The following is an 18,101-nucleotide window of genomic DNA, read 5'->3' as shown; positions in this document are numbered from 1 at the left end:
CAGTCAGAAGTGGGATTCGAACCCACGCCCACATTCGTGGACCAGAACACTCAGCACTCTGCAATCAGAGCAAGGATCGAACCTTGAGTCTGGCGCCTTAGACCGCTCGGCCATCCTGACGTGCCGATGTCTCGGTTTGATTTTAAATAAGGGGGAAATTTATTCGATTAAACAGTGACAAAAATATATATTGAAAAAGCATTTATTATTAAATAAAAAATAATGCTAAATCCATGACAAATTAAAATAAATTTCCGTGAAAAATGAGAAAAAAACTTCCAGTCAGAAGTGGGATTCGAACCCACGCCCACATTCGTGGACCAGAACACTCAGCACTCTGCTATCAGAGCAAGGATCGAACCTTGAGTCTGGCGCCTTAGACCGCTCGGCCATACTGACATGCCTATGTCTCGGTTTGATTTTAAATAAGGGGGAAATTTATTCGATTAAACAGTGACAAAAATACATATTGAAAAAGCATTTATTATTAAAAAAATAATAATTCTAAATCCATGAAAAATAAAAATAAATTTCCGTGAAAAATGAGAAGAAAACTTCCAGTCAGAAGTGGGATTCGAACCCACGCCCACATTCGTGGACCAGAACACTCAGCACTCTGCCATCAGAGCAGGGATCGAACCTTGAGTCTGGCGCCTTAGACAGCTCGGCCATCCTGACATGCCTATGTCTTGGTTTGATTTTAAATAAGGGGGAAATTTATTCGATTAAACAGTGACAAAAATATATATTGAAAAAGCATTTATTATTAAAAAAATAATAATGCTAAATCCATGAAAAATAAAAATAAATTTCCGTGAAAAATGAGGAAAAAACTTCCAGTCAGAAGTGGGATTCGAACCCACGCCCACATTCGTGGACCAGAACACTCAGCACTCTGCTATCAGAGCAAGGATCGAACCTTGAGTCTGGCGCCGTAGACCGCTCGGCCATCCTGACATGCCTATGTCTCGGTTTGATTTTAAATAAGGGGGAAATTTATTCGATTAAACAGTGACAAAAACATATATTGAAAAAGCATTTATTATTAAAAAAATAATAATGCTAAATCCATGAAAAATAAAAATAAATTTCCGTGAAAAATGAGAAAAAAACTTCCAGTCAGAAGTTGGATTCGAACCCACGCCCACATTATGGACCAGAACACTCAGCACTCTGCCATCAGTGCAAGGATCGAACCTTGACTCTGGCGCCTTAGACCGCTCGGCCATCCTGACATGCCTGTGGCGCGGTTTGATTTTAAATAAGGGGGAAATTTATTCGATTAAACAGTGACAAAAATATATATTGAAAAAGCATTTATTATTAAAAAAATAATAATGCTAAATCCATGAAAAATAAAAAATAAATTTCCGTGAAAAATGAGAAAAAAACTTCCAGTCAGAAGTGGGATTGGAACCCACGCCCACATTCGTGGACCAGAACACTCAGCACTCTGCTATCAGAGCAAGGATCGAACCTTGAGTCTGGCGCCTTAGACCGCTCGGCCATACTGACATGCCTATGTCTCGGTTTGATTTTAAATAAGGGGGAAATATATTCGATTAAACAGTGACAAAAATACATATTGAAAAAGCATTTATTATTAAAAAACTAATAATGCTAAATCCATGAAAAATAAAAATAAATTTCCGTGAAAAATGAGAAGAAAACTTCCAGTCAGAAGTGGGATTCGAACCCACGCCCACATTCGTGGACCAGAACACTCAGCACTCTGCCATCAGAGCAGGGATCGAACCTTGAGTCTGGCGCCTTAGACAGCTCGGCCATCCTGACATGCCTATGTCTTGGTTTGATTTTAAATAAGGGGGAAATTTATTCGATTAAACAGTGACAAAAATATATATTGAAAAAGCATTTATTATTAAAAAAAAATAATGCTAAATCCATGAAAAATAAAAATAAATTTCCGGGAAAAATGAGAAAAAAACTTCCTGTCAGAAGTGGGATTCGAACCCACGCCCACATTCGTGGAGCAGAACACTCAGCACTCTGCTATCAGAGCAAGGATCGAACCTTGAGTCTGGCGCCTTAGACCGCTCGGCCATCCTGACATGCCTATGTCTCGGTTTGATTTTAAATAAGGGGGAAATTTATTCGATTAAACAGTGACAAAAATATATATTGAAAAAGCATTTATTATTAAAAAAATAATAATGCTAAATCCATGAAAAATGAGAAAAAAACTTCCTGTCAGAAGTGGGATTCGAACCCACGCCCACATTCGTGGAGCAGAACACTCAGCACTCTGCTATCAGAGCAAGGATCGAACCTTGAGTCTGGCGCCTTAGACCGCTCGGCCATCCTGACATGCCTATGTCTCGGTTTGATTTTAAATAAGGGGGAAATTTATTCGATTAAACAGTGACAAAAATATATATTGAAAAAGCATTTATTATTAAAAAAATAATAATGCTAAATCCATGAAAAATAAAAATAAATTTCCGTGAAAAATGAGGAAAAAACTTCCAGTCAGAAGCGGGATTCGAACCCACGCCCACATTCGTGGACCAGAACACTCAGCACTCTGCTATCAGAGCAAGGATCGAACCTTGAGTCTGGCGCCTTAGACCGCTCGGCCATCCTGACATGCCTATGTCTCGGTTTGATTTTAAATAAGGGGGAAATTTATTCGATTAAACAGTGACAAAAACATATATTGAAAAAGCATTTATTATTAAAAAAATAATAATGCTAAATCCATGAAAAATAAAAATAAATTTCCGTGAAAAATGAGAAAAAAATTTCCAGTCAGAAGTTGGATTCGAACCCACGCCCACATTATGGACCAGAACACTCAGCACTCTGCCATCAGTGCAAGGATCGAACCTTGACTCTGGCGCCTTAGACCGTTCGGCCATCCTTACATGCCTATGTCTCGGTTTGATTTTAAATAAGGGGGAAATTTATTTGATTAAACAGTGGCAAAAATATATATTGAAAAAGAATTTATTATTAAAAAAATAATAATGCTAAATCCATGAAAAATAAAAATAAATTTCCGTGAAAAATGAGAAAAAAACTTCCAGTCAGAAGTGGGATTCGAACCCACGCCCACATTACGGACCAGAACACTCAGCACTCTGCCATCAGAGCAAGGATCGAACCTTGACTCTGGCGCCTTAGACCGCTCGGCCATCCTGACATGCCTATGTCTCTGTTTGATTTTAAATAAGGGGGAAATTTATTCGATTAAACAGTGACAAAAATATATATTGAAAAAGCATTTATTATTAAAAAAATAATAATGCTAAATCCATGAAAAATATAAATAAATTTCCGTGAAAAATGAGAAAAAAACTTCCAGTCAGAAGTGGGATTCGAACCCACGCCCACATTCGTGGACCAGAACTCTCAGCACTCTGCCATCAGAGCAAGGATCGAACCTTGAGTCTGGCGCCTTAGACCGCTCGGTCATCCTGACATGCCTATGTCTCGGTTTGATTTTAAATAAGGGGGAAATTTATTCGATTAAACAGTGACAAAAATATATATTGAAAAAGGATTTATTATTAAAAAAATAATAATGCTAAATCCATGAAAAATAAAAATAAATTTCCGTGAAAAATGAGAAAAAAACTTCCAGTCAGAAGTGGGATTCGAACCCACGCCCACATTCGTGGACCAGAACTCTCAGCACTCTGCCATCAGAGCAAGGATCGAACCTTGAGTCTGGCGCCTTAGACCGCTCGGCCATCCTCACATGCCTATGTCTCGGTTTGATTTTAAATAAGGGGGAAATTTATTCGATTAAACAGTGACAAAAATATATATTGAAAAAGCATTTATTATTAAAAAAATAATAATGCTAAATCCATGAAAAATAAAAATAAATTTCCGTGAAAAATGAGAAAAAAACTTCCCGTCAGAAGTGGGATTCGAACCCACGCACATATTCGTGGACCAGAACACTCAGCACTCTGCTATCAGAGCAAGGATCGAACCTTGAGTCTGGCGCCTTAGACCGCTCGGCCATCCTGACATGCCTATGTCTCGGTTTGATTTTAAATAAAGGGGAAATTTTTTCGATTAAACAGTGACAAAAATATATATTGAAAGAGCATTTATTATTAAAAAAATAATAATGCTAAATCCGTGAAAAATAAAAATAAATTTCCGTGAAAAATGAGAAAAAAACTTCCAGTCAGAAGTGGGATTCGAACCCACGCCCACATTCGTGAACCAGAACACTCAGCACTCTGCTATCAGAGCAAGGATCGAACCTTGAGTCTGGCGCCTTAGACCGCTCGGCCATCCTGACATGCCTATGTCTCGGTTTGATTTTAAATAAGGGGGAAATTTATTCGATTAAACAGTGACAAATATATATATTGAAAAAGCATTTATTATTAAAAAAATAATAATGCTAAATCCATGAAAAATAAAAATAAATTTCCGTGAAAAATGAGAAAAAAACTTCCAGTCAGAAGTGGGATTCGAACCCACGCCCACATTACGGACCAGAACACTCAGCACTCTGCCATCAGAGCAAGGATCGAACCTTGACTCTGGCGCCTTAGACCGCTCGGCCATCCTGACATGCCTATGTCTCGGTTTGATTTTAAATAAGGGGGAAATTTATTCGATTAAACAGTGACAAAAATATATATTGAAAAAGCATTTATTATTAAAAAAATAATAATGCTAAATCCATGAAAAATAAAAATAAATTTCCGTGAAAAATGAGGAAAAAACTTCCAGTCAGAAGTGGGATTCGAACCCACGCCCACATTCGTGGACCAGAACACTCAGCAGTCTGCTATCAGAGCAAGGATCGAACCTTGAGTCTGGCGCCTTAGACCGCTTGGCCATCCTGACATGCCTATGTCTCGGTTTGATTTTAAATAAGGGGGAAATTTATTCGATTAAACAGTGACAAAAATATATATTGAAAAAGCATTTTTTTATTAAAAAAATAATAATGCTAAATCCACGAAAAATAAAATAAATATCCGTGAAAAATGAGAAAAAAACTTCCAGTCAGAAGTGGGATTCGAACCCACGCCCACATTCGTGGACCAGAACTCTCAGCACTCTGCCATCAGAGCAAGGATCGAACCTTGAGTCTGGCGCCTTAGACCGCTCGGCCATCCTGACATGCCTATGTCTCGGTTTGATTTTAAATAAGGGGGAAATTTATTCGATTAAACAGTGACAAAAATATATATTGAAAAAGCATTTTTTTATTAAAAAAATAATAATGCTAAATCCATGAAAAATAAAAATAAATATCCGTGAAAAATGAGAAAAAATATCCTGTCAGAAGTGGGATTCGAACCCACGCCCACATTCGTGGACCAGAACTCTCAGCACTCTGCCATCAGAGCAAGGATCGAACCTTGAGTCTGGCGCCTTAGACCGCTCGGCCATCCTGACATGCCTATGTCTCGGTTTGATTTTAAATAAGGGGGAAATTTATTCGATTAAACAGTGAAAAAAATATATATTGAAAAAGCATTTATTATTAAAAAACTAATAATGCTAAATCCATGAAAAATAAAAATAAATTTCCGTGAAAAATGAGAAGAAAACTTCCAGTCAGAAGTGGGATTCGAACCCACGCCCACATTCGTGGACCAGAACACTCAGCACTCTGCCATCAGAGCAGGGATCGAACCTTGAGTCTGGCGCCTTAGACAGCTCGGCCATCCTGACATGCCTATGTCTTGGTTTGATTTTAAATAAGGGGGAAATTTATTCGATTAAACAGTGACAAAAATATATATTGAAAAAGCATTTATTATTAAAAAAAAATAATGCTAAATCCATGAAAAATAAAAATAAATTTCCGGGAAAAATGAGAAAAAAACTTCCTGTCAGAAGTGGGATTCGAACCCACGCCCACATTCGTGGAGCAGAACACTCAGCACTCTGCTATCAGAGCAAGGATCGAACCTTGAGTCTGGCGCCTTAGACCGCTCGGCCATCCTGACATGCCTATGTCTCGGTTTGATTTTAAATAAGGGGGAAATTTATTCGATTAAACAGTGACAAAAATATATATTGAAAAAGCATTTATTATTAAAAAAATAATAATGCTAAATCCATGAAAAATAAAAATAAATTTCCGTGAAAAATGAGGAAAAAACTTCCAGTCAGAAGCGGGATTCAAACCCACGCCCACATTCGTGGACCAAAACACTCAGCACTCTGCTATCAGAGCAAGGATCGAACCTTGAGTCTGGCGCCTTAGACCGCTCGGCCATCCTGACATGCCTATGTCTCGGTTTGATTTTAAATAAGGGGGAAATTTATTCGATTAAACAGTGACAAAAACATATATTGAAAAAGCATTTATTATTAAAAAAATAATAATGCTAAATCCATGAAAAATAAAAATAAATTTCCGTGAAAAATGAGAAAAAAACTTCCAGTCAGAAGTTGGATTCGAACCCACGCCCACATTATGGACCAGAACACTCAGCACTCTGCCATCAGTGCAAGGATCGAACCTTGACTCTGGCGCCTTAGACCGTTCGGCCATCCTTACATGCCTATGTCTCGGTTTGATTTTAAATAAGGGGGAAATTTATTTGATTAAACAGTGGCAAAAATATATATTGAAAAAGAATTTATTATTAAAAAAATAATAATGCTAAATCCGTGAAAAATAAAAATAAATTTCCGTGAAAAATGAGAAAAAATATCCTGTAAGAAGTGGGATTCGAACCCACGCCCACATTCGTGGACCAGAACTCTCAGCACTCTGCCATCAGAGCAAGGATCGAACCTTGACTCTGGCGCCTTAGACCGCTCGGCCATCCTGACATGCCTATGTCTCGGTTTGATTTTAAATAAGGGGGAAATTTATTCGATTAAACAGTGACAAAAATATATATTGAAAAAGCATTTATTATTAAAAAAATAATAATGCTAAATCCATGAAAAATAAAAATAAATTTCCGTGAAACATGAGGAAAAAACTTCCAGTCAGAAGTGGGATTCGAACTCACGCCCACATTCGTGGACCAGAACACTCAGCAGTCTGCTATCAGAGCAAGGATCGAACCTTGAGTCTGGCGCCTTAGACCGCTCGGCCATCCTGACATGCCTATGTCTCGGTTTGATTTTAAATAAGGGGGAAATTTATTCGATTAAACAGTGACAAAAATATATATTGAAAAAGCATTTTTTTTATTAAAAAAATAATAATGCTAAATCCATGAAAAATAAAAATAAATATCCGTGAAAAATGGGAAAAAAACTTCCAGTCAGAAGTGGGATTCGAACCCACGCCCACATTCGTGGACCAGAACTCTCAGCACTCTGCCATCAGAGCAAGGATCGAACCTTGAGTCTGGCGCCCTAGACCGCTCGGCCATCCTGACATGCCTATGTCTCTATTTGATTTTAAATAAGGGGGAAATTTATTCGATTAAACAGTGACAAAAATATATATTGAAAAAGCATTTATTATTAAAAAAATAATAATGCTAAATCCATGAAAAATAAAAATAAATTTCCGTGAAAAATGAGAAAAAATATCCTGTCAGAAGTGGGATTCGAACCCACGCCCACATTCGTGGACCAGAACTCTCAGCACTCTGCCATCAGAGCAAGGATCGAACCTTGAGTCTGGCGCCTTAGACCGCTCGGCCATCCTGACATGCCTATGTCTCGGTTTGATTTTAAATAAGGGGGAAATTTATTCGATTAAACATTGACAAAAATATATATTGAAAAAGCATTTTTTTATTAAAAAAATAATAATGCTAAATCCATGAAAAATAAAAATAAATATCCGTGAAAAATGAGAAAAAAACTTCCAGTCAGAAGTGGGATTCGAACCCACGCCCACATTCGTGAACCAGAACTCTCAGCACTCTGCCATCAGAGCAAGGATCGAACCTTGAGTCTGGCGCCTTAGACCGCTCGGCCATCCTGACATGCCTATGTCTCGGTTTGATTTTAAATAAGGGGGAAATTTATTCGATTAAACAGTGACAAAAATATATATTGAAAAAGCATTTTTTTATTAAAAAAATAATAATGCTAAATCCATGAAAAACAAAAATAAATATCCGTGAAAAATGAGAAAAAATATCCTTTCAGAAGTGGGATTCGAACCCACGCCCACATTCGTGGACCAGAACTCTCAGCACTCTGCCATCAGAGCAAGGATCGAACCTTGAGTCTGGCGCCTTAGACCGCTCGGCCATCCTGACATGCCTATGTCTCGGTTTGATTTTAAATAAGGGGGAAATTTATTCGATTAAACAGTGACAAAAATATATATTGAAAAAGCATTTATTATTAAAAAAATAATAATGCTAAATCCATGAAAAATAAAAATAAATTTCCGTGAAAAATGAGGAAGAAACTTCCAGTCAGAAGTGGGATTCGAACCTACGCCCACATTCGTGGACCAGAACACTCAGCACTCTGCTATCAGAGCAAGGATCGAACCTTGAGTCTGGCGCCTTAGACCGCTCGGCCATCCTGACATGCCTATGTCTCGGTTTGATTTTAAATAAGGGGGAAATTTATTCGATTAAACAGTGACAAAAATATATATTGAAAAAGCATTTATTATTAAAAAAATAATAATGCTAAATCCAAGAAAAATAAAAATAAATTTCCGTGAAAAATGAGAAAAAAACTTCCAGTCAGAAGTGGGATTCGAACCCACGCCCACATTATGGACCAGAACACTCAGCACTCTGCTATCAGAGCAAGGATCGAACCTTGAGTCTGGCGCCTTAGACCGCTCGGCCATCCTGACATGCCTATGTCTCGGTTTGATTTTAAATAAGGGGGAAATTTATTCGATTAAACAGTGACAAAAATATATATTGAAAAAGCATTTATTATTAAAAAAATAATAATGCTAAATCCATGAAAAATAAAAATAAATTTCCGTGAAAAATGAGAAGAAAACTTCCAGTCAGAAGTGGGATTCGAACCCACGCCCACATTCGTGGACCAGAACACTCAGCACTCTGCCATCAGAGCAGGGATCGAACCTTGAGTCTGGCGCCTTAGACAGCTCGGCCATCCTGACATGCCTATGTCTTGGTTTGATTTTAAATAAGGGGGAAATTTATTCGATTAAACAGTGACAAAAATATATATTGAAAAAGCATTTATTATTAAAAAAAAATAATGCTAAATCCATGAAAAATAAAAATAAATTTCCGGGAAAAATGAGAAAAAAACTTCCTGTCAGAAGTGGGATTCGAACCCACGCCCACATTCGTGGAGCAGAACACTCAGCACTCTGCTATCAGAGCAAGGATCGAACCTTGAGTCTGGCGCCTTAGACCGCACGGCCATCCTGACATGCCTATGTCTCGGTTTGATTTTAAATAAGGGGGAAATTTATTCGATTAAACAGTGACAAAAATATATATTGAAAAAGCATTTATTATTAAAAAAATAATAATGCTAAATCCATGAAAAATAAAAATAAATTTCCGTGAAAAATGAGGAAAAAACTTCCAGTCAGAAGCGGGATTCGAACCCACGCCCACATTCGTGGACCAGAACACTCAGCACTCTGCTATCAGAGCAAGGATCGAACCTTGAGTCTGGCGCCTTAGACCGCTCGGCCATCCTGACATGCCTATGTCTCGGTTTGATTTTAAATAAGGGGGAAATTTATTCGATTAAACAGTGACAAAAACATATATTGAAAAAGCATTTATTATTAAAAAAATAATAATGCTAAATCCATGAAAAATAAAAATAAATTTCCGTGAAAAATGAGAAAAAATATCCTGTCAGAAGTGGGATTCGAACCCACGCCCACATTCGTGGACCAGAACTCTCAGCACTCTGCCATCAGAGCAAGGATCGAACCTTGAGTCTGGCGCCTTAGACCGCTCGGCCATCCTGACATGCCTATGTCTCGGTTTGATTTTAAATAAGGGGGAAATTTATTCGATTAAACATTGACAAAAATATATATTGAAAAAGCATTTTTTTATTAAAAAAATAATAATGCTAAATCCATGAAAAATAAAAATAAATATCCGTGAAAAATGAGAAAAAAACTTCCAGTCAGAAGTGGGATTCGAACCCACGCCCACATTCGTGGACCAGAACTCTCAGCACTCTGCCATCAGAGCAAGGATCGAACCTTGAGTCTGGCGCCTTAGACCGCTCGGCCATCCTGACATGCCTATGTCTCGGTTTGATTTTAAATAAGGGGGAAATTTATTCGATTAAACAGTGACAAAAATATATATTGAAAAAGCATTTTTTTATTAAAAAAATAATAATGCTAAATCCATGAAAAACAAAAATAAATATCCGTGAAAAATGAGAAAAAATATCCTTTCAGAAGTGGGATTCGAACCCACGCCCACATTCGTGGACCAGAACTCTCAGCACTCTGCCATCAGAGCAAGGATCGAACCTTGAGTCTGGCGCCTTAGACCGCTCGGCCATCCTGACATGCCTATGTCTCGGTTTGATTTTAAATAAGGGGGAAATTTATTCGATTAAACAGTGACAAAAATATATATTGAAAAAGCATTTATTATTAAAAAAATAATAATGCTAAATCCATGAAAAATAAAAATAAATTTCCGTGAAAAATGAGGAAGAAACTTCCAGTCAGAAGTGGGATTCGAACCTACGCCCACATTCGTGGACCAGAACACTCAGCACTCTGCTATCAGAGCAAGGATCGAACCTTGAGTCTGGCGCCTTAGACCGCTCGGCCATCCTGACATGCCTATGTCTCGGTTTGATTTTAAATAAGGGGGAAATTTATTCGATTAAACAGTGACAAAAATATATATTGAAAAAGCATTTATTATTAAAAAAATAATAATGCTAAATCCATGAAAAATAAAAATAAATTTCCGTGAAAAATGAGAAAAAAACTTCCAGTCAGAAGTGGGATTCGAACCCACGCCCACATTATGGACCAGAACACTCAGCACTCTGCTATCAGAGCAAGGATCGAACCTTGAGTCTGGCGCCTTAGACCGCTCGGCCATCCTGACATGCCTATGTCTCGGTTTGATTTTAAATAAGGGGGAAATTTATTCGATTAAACAGTGACAAAAATATATATTGAAAAAGCATTTATTATTAAAAAAATAATAATGCTAAATCCATGAAAAATAAAAATAAATTTCCGTGAAAAATGAGGAAGAAACTTCCAGTCAGAAGTGGGATTCGAACCTACGCCCACATTCGTGGACCAGAACACTCAGCACTCTGCTATCAGAGCAAGGATCGAACCTTGAGTCTGGCGCCTTAGACCGCTCGGCCATCCTGACATGCCTATGTCTCGGTTTGATTTTAAATAAGGGGGAAATTTATTCGATTAAACAGTGACAAAAATATATATTGAAAAAGCATTTATTATTAAAAAAATAATAATGCTAAATCCATGAAAAATAAAAATAAATTTCCGTGAAAAATGAGAAAAAAACTTCCAGTCAGAAGTGGGATTCGAACCCACGCCCACATTATGGACCAGAACACTCAGCACTCTGCTATCAGAGCAAGGATCGAACCTTGACTCTGGCGCCTTAGACCGCTCGGCCATCCTGACATGCCTATGTCTCGGTTTGATTTTAAATAAGGGGGAAATTTATTCGATTAAACAGTGACAAAAATATATATTGAAAAAGCATTTATTATTAAAAAAATAATAATGCTAAATCCATGAAAAATAAAAATAAATTTCCGTGAAAAATGAGAAAAAAACTTCCAGTCAGAAGTGGGATTCGAACCCACGCCCACATTCGTGGACCAGAACACTCAGCACTCTGCAATCAGAGCAAGGATCGAACCTTGAGTCTGGCGCCTTAGACCGCTCGGCCATCCTGACATGCCGATGTCACGGTTTGATTTTAAATAAGGGGGAAATTAATTCGATTAAACAGTGACAAAAATATATATTGAAAAAGCATTTATTATTAAAAAAATAATAATGCTAAATCCATGAAAAATAAAAATAAATTTCCGTGAAAAATGAGAAAAAAACTTCCAGTCAGAAGTGGGATTCGAACCCACGCCCACATTCGTGGACCAGAACACTCAGCACTCTGCCATCAGAGCAGGGATCGAACCTTGAGTCTGGCGCCTTAGACCGCTCGGCCATCCTGACATGCCTATGTCTCGGTTTGATTTTAAATAAGGGGGAAATTTATTCGATTAAACAGTGACAAAAATATATATTGAAAAAGCATTTATTATTAAAAAAATAATAATGCTAAATGCATGAAAAATAAAAATAAATTTCCGTGAAAAATGAGAAGAAAACTTCCAGGCAGAAGTGGGATTCGAACGCACGCCCACATTCGTGGACCACAACTCTCAGCACTCTGCCATCAGAGCAAGGATCGAACCTTGAGTCTGGCGCCTTAGACCGCTCGGCCATCCTGACATGCCTATGTCTCGGTTTGATTTTAAATAAGGGGGAAATTTATTCGATTAAACAGTGACAAAAATATATATTGAAAAAGCATTTATTATTAAAAAAATAATAATGCTAAATCCATGAAAAATAAAAATAAATTTCCGTGAAAAATGAGAAAAAAACTTCCAGTCAGAAGTGGGATTCGAACCCACGCCCACATTCGTGGACCAGAACACTCAGCACTCTGCCATCAGAGCAGGGATCGAACCTTGAGTCTGGCGCCTTAGACCGCTCGGCCATCCTGACATGCCTATGTCTCGGTTTGATTTTAAATAAGGGGGAAATTTATTCGATTAAACAGTGACAAAAATATATATTGAAAAAGCATTTATTATTAAAAAAATAATAATGCTAAATGCATGAAAAATAAAAATAAATTTCCGTGAAAAATGAGAAGAAAACTTCCAGGCAGAAGTGGGATTCGAACCCACGCCCACATTCGTGGACCAGAACTCTCAGCACTCTGCCATCAGAGCAAGGATCGAACCTTGAGTCTGGCGCCTTAGACCGCTCGGCCATCCTGACATGCCTATGTCTCGGTTTGATTTTAAATAAGGGGGAAATTTATTCGATTAAACAGTGACAAAAATATATATTGAAAAAGCATTTATTATTAAAAAAATAATAATGCTAAATGCATGAAAAATAAAAATAAATTTCCGTGAAAAATGAGAAGAAAACTTCCAGGCAGAAGTGGGATTCGAACCCACGCCCACATTCGTGGACCAGAACTCTCAGCACTCTGCCATCAGAGCAAGGATCGAACCTTGAGTCTGGCGCCTTAGACCGCTCGGCCATCCTGACATGCCTATGTCTCGGTTTGATTTTAAATAAGGGGGAAATTTATTCGATTAAACAGTGACAAAAATATATATTGAAAAAGCATTTATTATTAAAAAAATAATAATGCTAAATCCATGAAAAATAAAAATAAATTTCCGTGAAAAATGAGAAAAAAACTTCCAGTCAGAAGTGGGATTCGAACCCACGCCCATATTCGTGGACCAGAACACTCAGCACTCTGCTATCAGAGCAAGGATCGAACCTTGAGTCTGGCGCCTTAGACCGCTCGGCCATCCTGACACTGAAAGTATGTTGATAATATAATACATGTAAATGGTGTACTAAAATCTTTCTGTAGTTGTTTTAAAAATTCCTCTGTTATACTTTTAAAAATATGTTTTGTGAAGTATGAATTTTTTTAAATCTATGTATAAGATTTAGTAAAAATATTTTGTATAATAACATAATTAATACACTAAAAGTGAACACCCTTCAAGAATTGTTTCGTCTTTAAAATCGAGGGAACGGATGTGGGGGGGAAGGAATTGACGTAATACTTTATATTTAGAACTTCCTTCTCCTTCTAATACGATTACTTTGATTGAAATATGAAAACCAACAAAATGCTTCTTCACAGCCTGATAAAAACAGGAGTGATCTCAACTTGATAAATTCTGAAGCGCAACACGGATTCCAGAGCTGTTAAACTTTAGTAAAATCGGCTGAAAACTGAGAAAATTATCGTAACTGTGAAAGAAAATTGCATTAATGAACGAGGAATGACTTTTGTTTTGAGTTCCAACGACCATTGGTGACAAAAAGTTTTCGAATGATAAATTCTGTAAAAATTAAAAAATCGACTATTTTTTATTTTTATTATTTCAACGTAATATGCCGTATTAAGAAAAAAAAATGTCCTGTCTCATTTTATTACAGTTTTAAATGTTAAATGAATTTTTTTCATCAGATTGCTATAAACTTACATTTATAAGCAAATATTATATTTAAATAATATATTTAAGCAAAAATACTTTTGGTAAAATATTTTTAAATTAGCTAATTTTTATATATAATAACAAACCTGTACGATTAAGAATTTAAATAATTTTATATTTCAATTATTTTTTAATGAAAATAATCTTGTCTGCGAAAATAGTCGTGGAGTTTGGTTGCAAAGATAAACACAATTACGACATTTTCTTACCCTTTAACTCAATCAGAACATAAATACTATGATTTCGATTGCAAGTCATTTTTCAAGCTTGTTAATACTGAGCTAGCAAGCAACTTTCATTGCTGTATCAAGTAATAACATAACCAAAATCGAACTTTTTATTTACTATTTTTTTTTAATGACAGACAATTTATATACATTTTCCCGTTCATTTCAAAACAAGTTGTACTGCAACTTAAAGGGTCATTCAACAATACATAAAGTTAAATTTTCTTAAAGAGTTAATTAGTAATTCTTCAAATTCTGTAAATGCTCTTACTAATTCTGTAAATGTTTCATGAAACGAAACTATATTATTATAAGGTTATTCAACAATGCTATACATCTTCATAAAACTATATTATGTATAATGTTTTTCATCTATGCAGTACATCCGTCGAAAAACTTTTTATAAAAATCAAAATGGAGACGCACTATTTTAGAAACAGGATCCTCATTTTGCATAATTAACCACTTACAAACTAAGAGACATTTTTGTTTAAAAAAAAGAAAGGAAGAAATTTGTTTAATCATGGTTTAATCATTTAATTATAGTTTTTAAAGCATTGAAACCAGAATTTTATAATTTGTAAAAAATAGAAATTAAATAAATACACAAACAGTGAAAAAAAAGACGCTCAGTAATTTGGCGTGACAATGAGTTTAAAACCACATAATAATTTATTTCCTCATTTTTTAATAATAATAATATAGTTTGAAATGGAATTGTTCTAATTGTTTGGTTCAGTTTTTGTTTATTAATTTATTTATTTATTTAATTTCACCTATTTTTTAAAGAAAAGTTACGAAAAGTTTTCTTGAAAAAAAAAATTTATTAAGTTTAAAAAATATAAAATTTTAACTTAAAATCTAACCAAATATTGCGTCAGCTTACAATACTTCAATTATTGCTGAAGTTAGAAAATTGCAACTCCAATTATTAATATTTTTTTTTACTAAATAGTGAGATTATTTTTTCTTACATAATTTATCTTTGCGGTTTTGAAGATAATTTATTAGTATATGAAGGGAGTTAAAGTCTTTTACGCTTTCATGATACATGTAGTAAATTCAAATCCAAATTACTCAATTTTAACTTAAAATACGTTATGGCCGCTTATTTTATATTTTAGAAATATGAAATTAAAGTTAAATGTTTATCAGTTCTTCAAAGCAAGTTCTCTCAAGTTTTGTTCAAAATCAAGTTTATGTTAAATTTAAATGCTGTTGTCTTTGTTTTGTTTTCTTTGTTGGTAAAACCAACAAAGTCCCCAAAAGTTATTTTTGTTTTCTAGTCTTATAAAACAGCTTATAAATGCTGAAATAATTTTTCGTAAATTTTTCCTGGCAATTAATTATTTGACTATTCTCGGAAAAAGTGATTCTCTGTTTTTTCGATTTTCTCATTTCCTTTTGAACGCATTTGCTGAGTCACTATAATATTTCCATAGCGGATTCAGTAACCACTAAAACGATATTGACTCGTTAATTCACTATTACACTTTTTCTACCATACGCTGAGCGGCAAATTCATTGATTCGCCTACCTAATTATTAATATATATTTTCATTAATACGCTGATTCACTAGGTCACAGATTATCGGATATATTAATTCGCAAATTCATTGATTCACTTTTCGTTCTCTCCACTCTCTTTTTTATTCTTTATTCACTCGCTATACAAAAAAAAATATCTCTTATAATGGTCTTTTCTGCAGCCCAAAAATGCATTTTTAAATCAATAAAAATTATAAATTTAATCGAAATGTGAAAAAACTAATTGGAACGTACAAAAACAAACATGTACAAAAAGCCTCAAAAAATGACCTCGTATAGAAAAGAAGAAGAAAACAGTTACTCTAGGAAAGAAAAAAAGTAAATTACTCTTGAAAAAGCCACAAAAAAGAAAAAAAGAAAGAAAAAAAATTGGACTTCGTATAAATTATTCTGAGGGGCATATAGCCACGACCCCTCCAGTTAACAACACTCATGCAAAAACGTTATGATGAAAATACGAACTAAAAAGCATTTTTGTTGAAAAAAAATAGTATCTAATCAATCATAGGTTTTAAAGCCTTGATACCAGAATTGTATTGTTTGTGGGAAATTAAAATTAAATAAATAGTGAAGAAACATTAAAAAAAAAGAAAGAAACAAATTGTAAGACGCAATTTGATGTTACAGTGAATTTGAATAATTAAGTATGGATATTTAATAATTTATTGTCTTTTTTTTTTCAGTAATATAAAGCAAAGTGGTAGCTCTCATTATTTATTTTAGTTTTTTTTTTCTTCTTCTTTTTTACCTATTTCTCAATGAAAGATTTCTTCAGAAAAATAAAAATAAGAGACAAATTAAATTTAAAAAAATATGTAATTTTAACTTAAAATCTCCTCAAATATTACGTTAGCTTACTTTATATCGAATACTGATAAAAAATGCAGCTCCTATTATTAGAATTTTTTTTCTTCCAAATTATGATATTTTTTCAAACATAATTTATCTTTGTGGTTTAGAAGATATTTTATTCAGATAAAGCAAATTTGTCAGCCTCTTAAGATTACGTGAACATTGTTCATTAGTTCATACTATCATACCTCATTGGCCCATTAAACTTTGCAGGCTAAAATAAGTTTATCACGATACTTTTGTTACAATTGAACTCCTCTTGAGCAATACAGTTTTATAAAATTGTTCATTTCAGTTTATAGTATCATTTTTACAAAATTAATTTAAGGTAAAAATATAGAATAAAAGAGAAAAAAAATTAACACTGAAAATTGTGTTTTATGCCAAAAAGATCCTGTCAGAAGTGGGATTCGAACCCACGCCCACATTCGTGGACCAGAACACTCAACACTCTGCTATCAGAGCAAGGTACGAACCTTGAGTCTGGCGCCTTAGACCGCTCGGCCATCCTGACGCACATACGAATTACTCGGGAGCAATGTGTCTCTCTTTCACACTAAAGTAGTTGTTAATGGAGTGGAGGTTAGTCGTTTTTAAAGGCGTTACTTCCATTGGCTTCAAAATTGTTATCGAAGGAGCAAGATTTTTCGCCAATAATTTTATTTCAGTCAGTGTCCTTTGCTTGGCGAGGAAATGTCACTTCTATTGGCGTTATGAAAAAACGCATCGATGAATAATACAATTTAGCGTCTATAAAAATTATCCAAACTGATATAATTACGCGAAAAAAAACAAATTTTAAGATTCTGAATGATAAAGCTATTATAAATAAATAAACAAATACAATCTGATCATTAATTTTATATTTCAGAAATATAAGATCAATGTTAAATGTTAATCAGATGTAAATCGACTGAAGTTGTCTCAAGGTTTATTGGAAATAAAGCTTATGTTAAATTTAAATCCATTTGTTTCCTGTCTGACCCACCTATAAAGTCCGCAAAAGTTTTTTTTTTTTTTTTTTTTTTTTTTTTGTTTCCTATTCTTATCAATAGCTCTGTAACGAGCCCTCATCCCCCGTCATTTCAGAAAACTATCCCCAGATGGCGCCACTGGCGCATCAGAAGTAGATGTAATGTAACTAGAGACGCGCCATGCAGCGCTATTAACTAACTCAATATTTTCATCACTTTATAATCATCATTTATCATTTCATGTAAATTCATCTTCATCTATTTGTAATTAAAACCAATAAAGGTTAATGAATCATCAAATTGGCGGTCTAAAGGTAAGTGGAAC

At 35.0% G+C, this 18,101-nt stretch overlaps 11 non-coding genes across 11 annotated transcripts; all 11 read right to left on the bottom strand.

The window, feature by feature from the left end:
• Nucleotide 1: 1 nt before the first annotated feature.
• Nucleotides 2–120, bottom strand: TRNAL-CAA (transfer RNA leucine (anticodon CAA)). The gene is made up of 2 exons: nt 83–120; nt 2–47 (listed from the first exon to the last, which is right to left on the bottom strand). It is a non-coding gene; the product is annotated as a tRNA-Leu (tRNA).
• Nucleotides 121–280: 160 nt separating this feature from the next.
• On the bottom strand, nt 281–399 carry TRNAL-CAA (transfer RNA leucine (anticodon CAA)). The gene is made up of 2 exons: nt 362–399; nt 281–326 (listed from the first exon to the last, which is right to left on the bottom strand). It is a non-coding gene; the product is annotated as a tRNA-Leu (tRNA).
• Nucleotides 400–4,996: 4,597 nt separating this feature from the next.
• TRNAL-CAA (transfer RNA leucine (anticodon CAA)) lies at nt 4,997–5,115 on the bottom strand. Its single transcript has 2 exons — nt 5,078–5,115; nt 4,997–5,042 (listed from the first exon to the last, which is right to left on the bottom strand). It is a non-coding gene; the product is annotated as a tRNA-Leu (tRNA).
• Nucleotides 5,116–5,275: 160 nt separating this feature from the next.
• Nucleotides 5,276–5,394, bottom strand: TRNAL-CAA (transfer RNA leucine (anticodon CAA)). The gene is made up of 2 exons: nt 5,357–5,394; nt 5,276–5,321 (listed from the first exon to the last, which is right to left on the bottom strand). It is a non-coding gene; the product is annotated as a tRNA-Leu (tRNA).
• Nucleotides 5,395–7,505: 2,111 nt separating this feature from the next.
• On the bottom strand, nt 7,506–7,624 carry TRNAL-CAA (transfer RNA leucine (anticodon CAA)). Its single transcript has 2 exons — nt 7,587–7,624; nt 7,506–7,551 (listed from the first exon to the last, which is right to left on the bottom strand). It is a non-coding gene; the product is annotated as a tRNA-Leu (tRNA).
• Nucleotides 7,625–9,735: 2,111 nt separating this feature from the next.
• Nucleotides 9,736–9,854, bottom strand: TRNAL-CAA (transfer RNA leucine (anticodon CAA)). Its single transcript has 2 exons — nt 9,817–9,854; nt 9,736–9,781 (listed from the first exon to the last, which is right to left on the bottom strand). It is a non-coding gene; the product is annotated as a tRNA-Leu (tRNA).
• A 161-nt stretch (nt 9,855–10,015) lies between these two features.
• Nucleotides 10,016–10,134, bottom strand: TRNAL-CAA (transfer RNA leucine (anticodon CAA)). Its single transcript has 2 exons — nt 10,097–10,134; nt 10,016–10,061 (listed from the first exon to the last, which is right to left on the bottom strand). It is a non-coding gene; the product is annotated as a tRNA-Leu (tRNA).
• A 1,553-nt stretch (nt 10,135–11,687) lies between these two features.
• TRNAL-CAA (transfer RNA leucine (anticodon CAA)) lies at nt 11,688–11,806 on the bottom strand. Its single transcript has 2 exons — nt 11,769–11,806; nt 11,688–11,733 (listed from the first exon to the last, which is right to left on the bottom strand). It is a non-coding gene; the product is annotated as a tRNA-Leu (tRNA).
• Nucleotides 11,807–11,966: 160 nt separating this feature from the next.
• On the bottom strand, nt 11,967–12,085 carry TRNAL-CAA (transfer RNA leucine (anticodon CAA)). Its single transcript has 2 exons — nt 12,048–12,085; nt 11,967–12,012 (listed from the first exon to the last, which is right to left on the bottom strand). It is a non-coding gene; the product is annotated as a tRNA-Leu (tRNA).
• A 439-nt stretch (nt 12,086–12,524) lies between these two features.
• TRNAL-CAA (transfer RNA leucine (anticodon CAA)) lies at nt 12,525–12,643 on the bottom strand. The gene is made up of 2 exons: nt 12,606–12,643; nt 12,525–12,570 (listed from the first exon to the last, which is right to left on the bottom strand). It is a non-coding gene; the product is annotated as a tRNA-Leu (tRNA).
• Nucleotides 12,644–17,197: 4,554 nt separating this feature from the next.
• On the bottom strand, nt 17,198–17,316 carry TRNAL-CAA (transfer RNA leucine (anticodon CAA)). Its single transcript has 2 exons — nt 17,279–17,316; nt 17,198–17,243 (listed from the first exon to the last, which is right to left on the bottom strand). It is a non-coding gene; the product is annotated as a tRNA-Leu (tRNA).
• Nucleotides 17,317–18,101: the final 785 nt, after the last annotated feature.

This window comes from Parasteatoda tepidariorum, chromosome 9 (assembly GCF_982258835.1).
Source record: "Parasteatoda tepidariorum strain Cologne lab strain chromosome 9, Ptep-v5.0, whole genome shotgun sequence".
Classification (NCBI taxonomy): Eukaryota; Metazoa; Arthropoda; class Arachnida; order Araneae; family Theridiidae; genus Parasteatoda; species Parasteatoda tepidariorum.
Note: the sequence above shows the minus strand (reverse complement) of the source record. Positions and strands in the feature narration are given on the sequence as shown.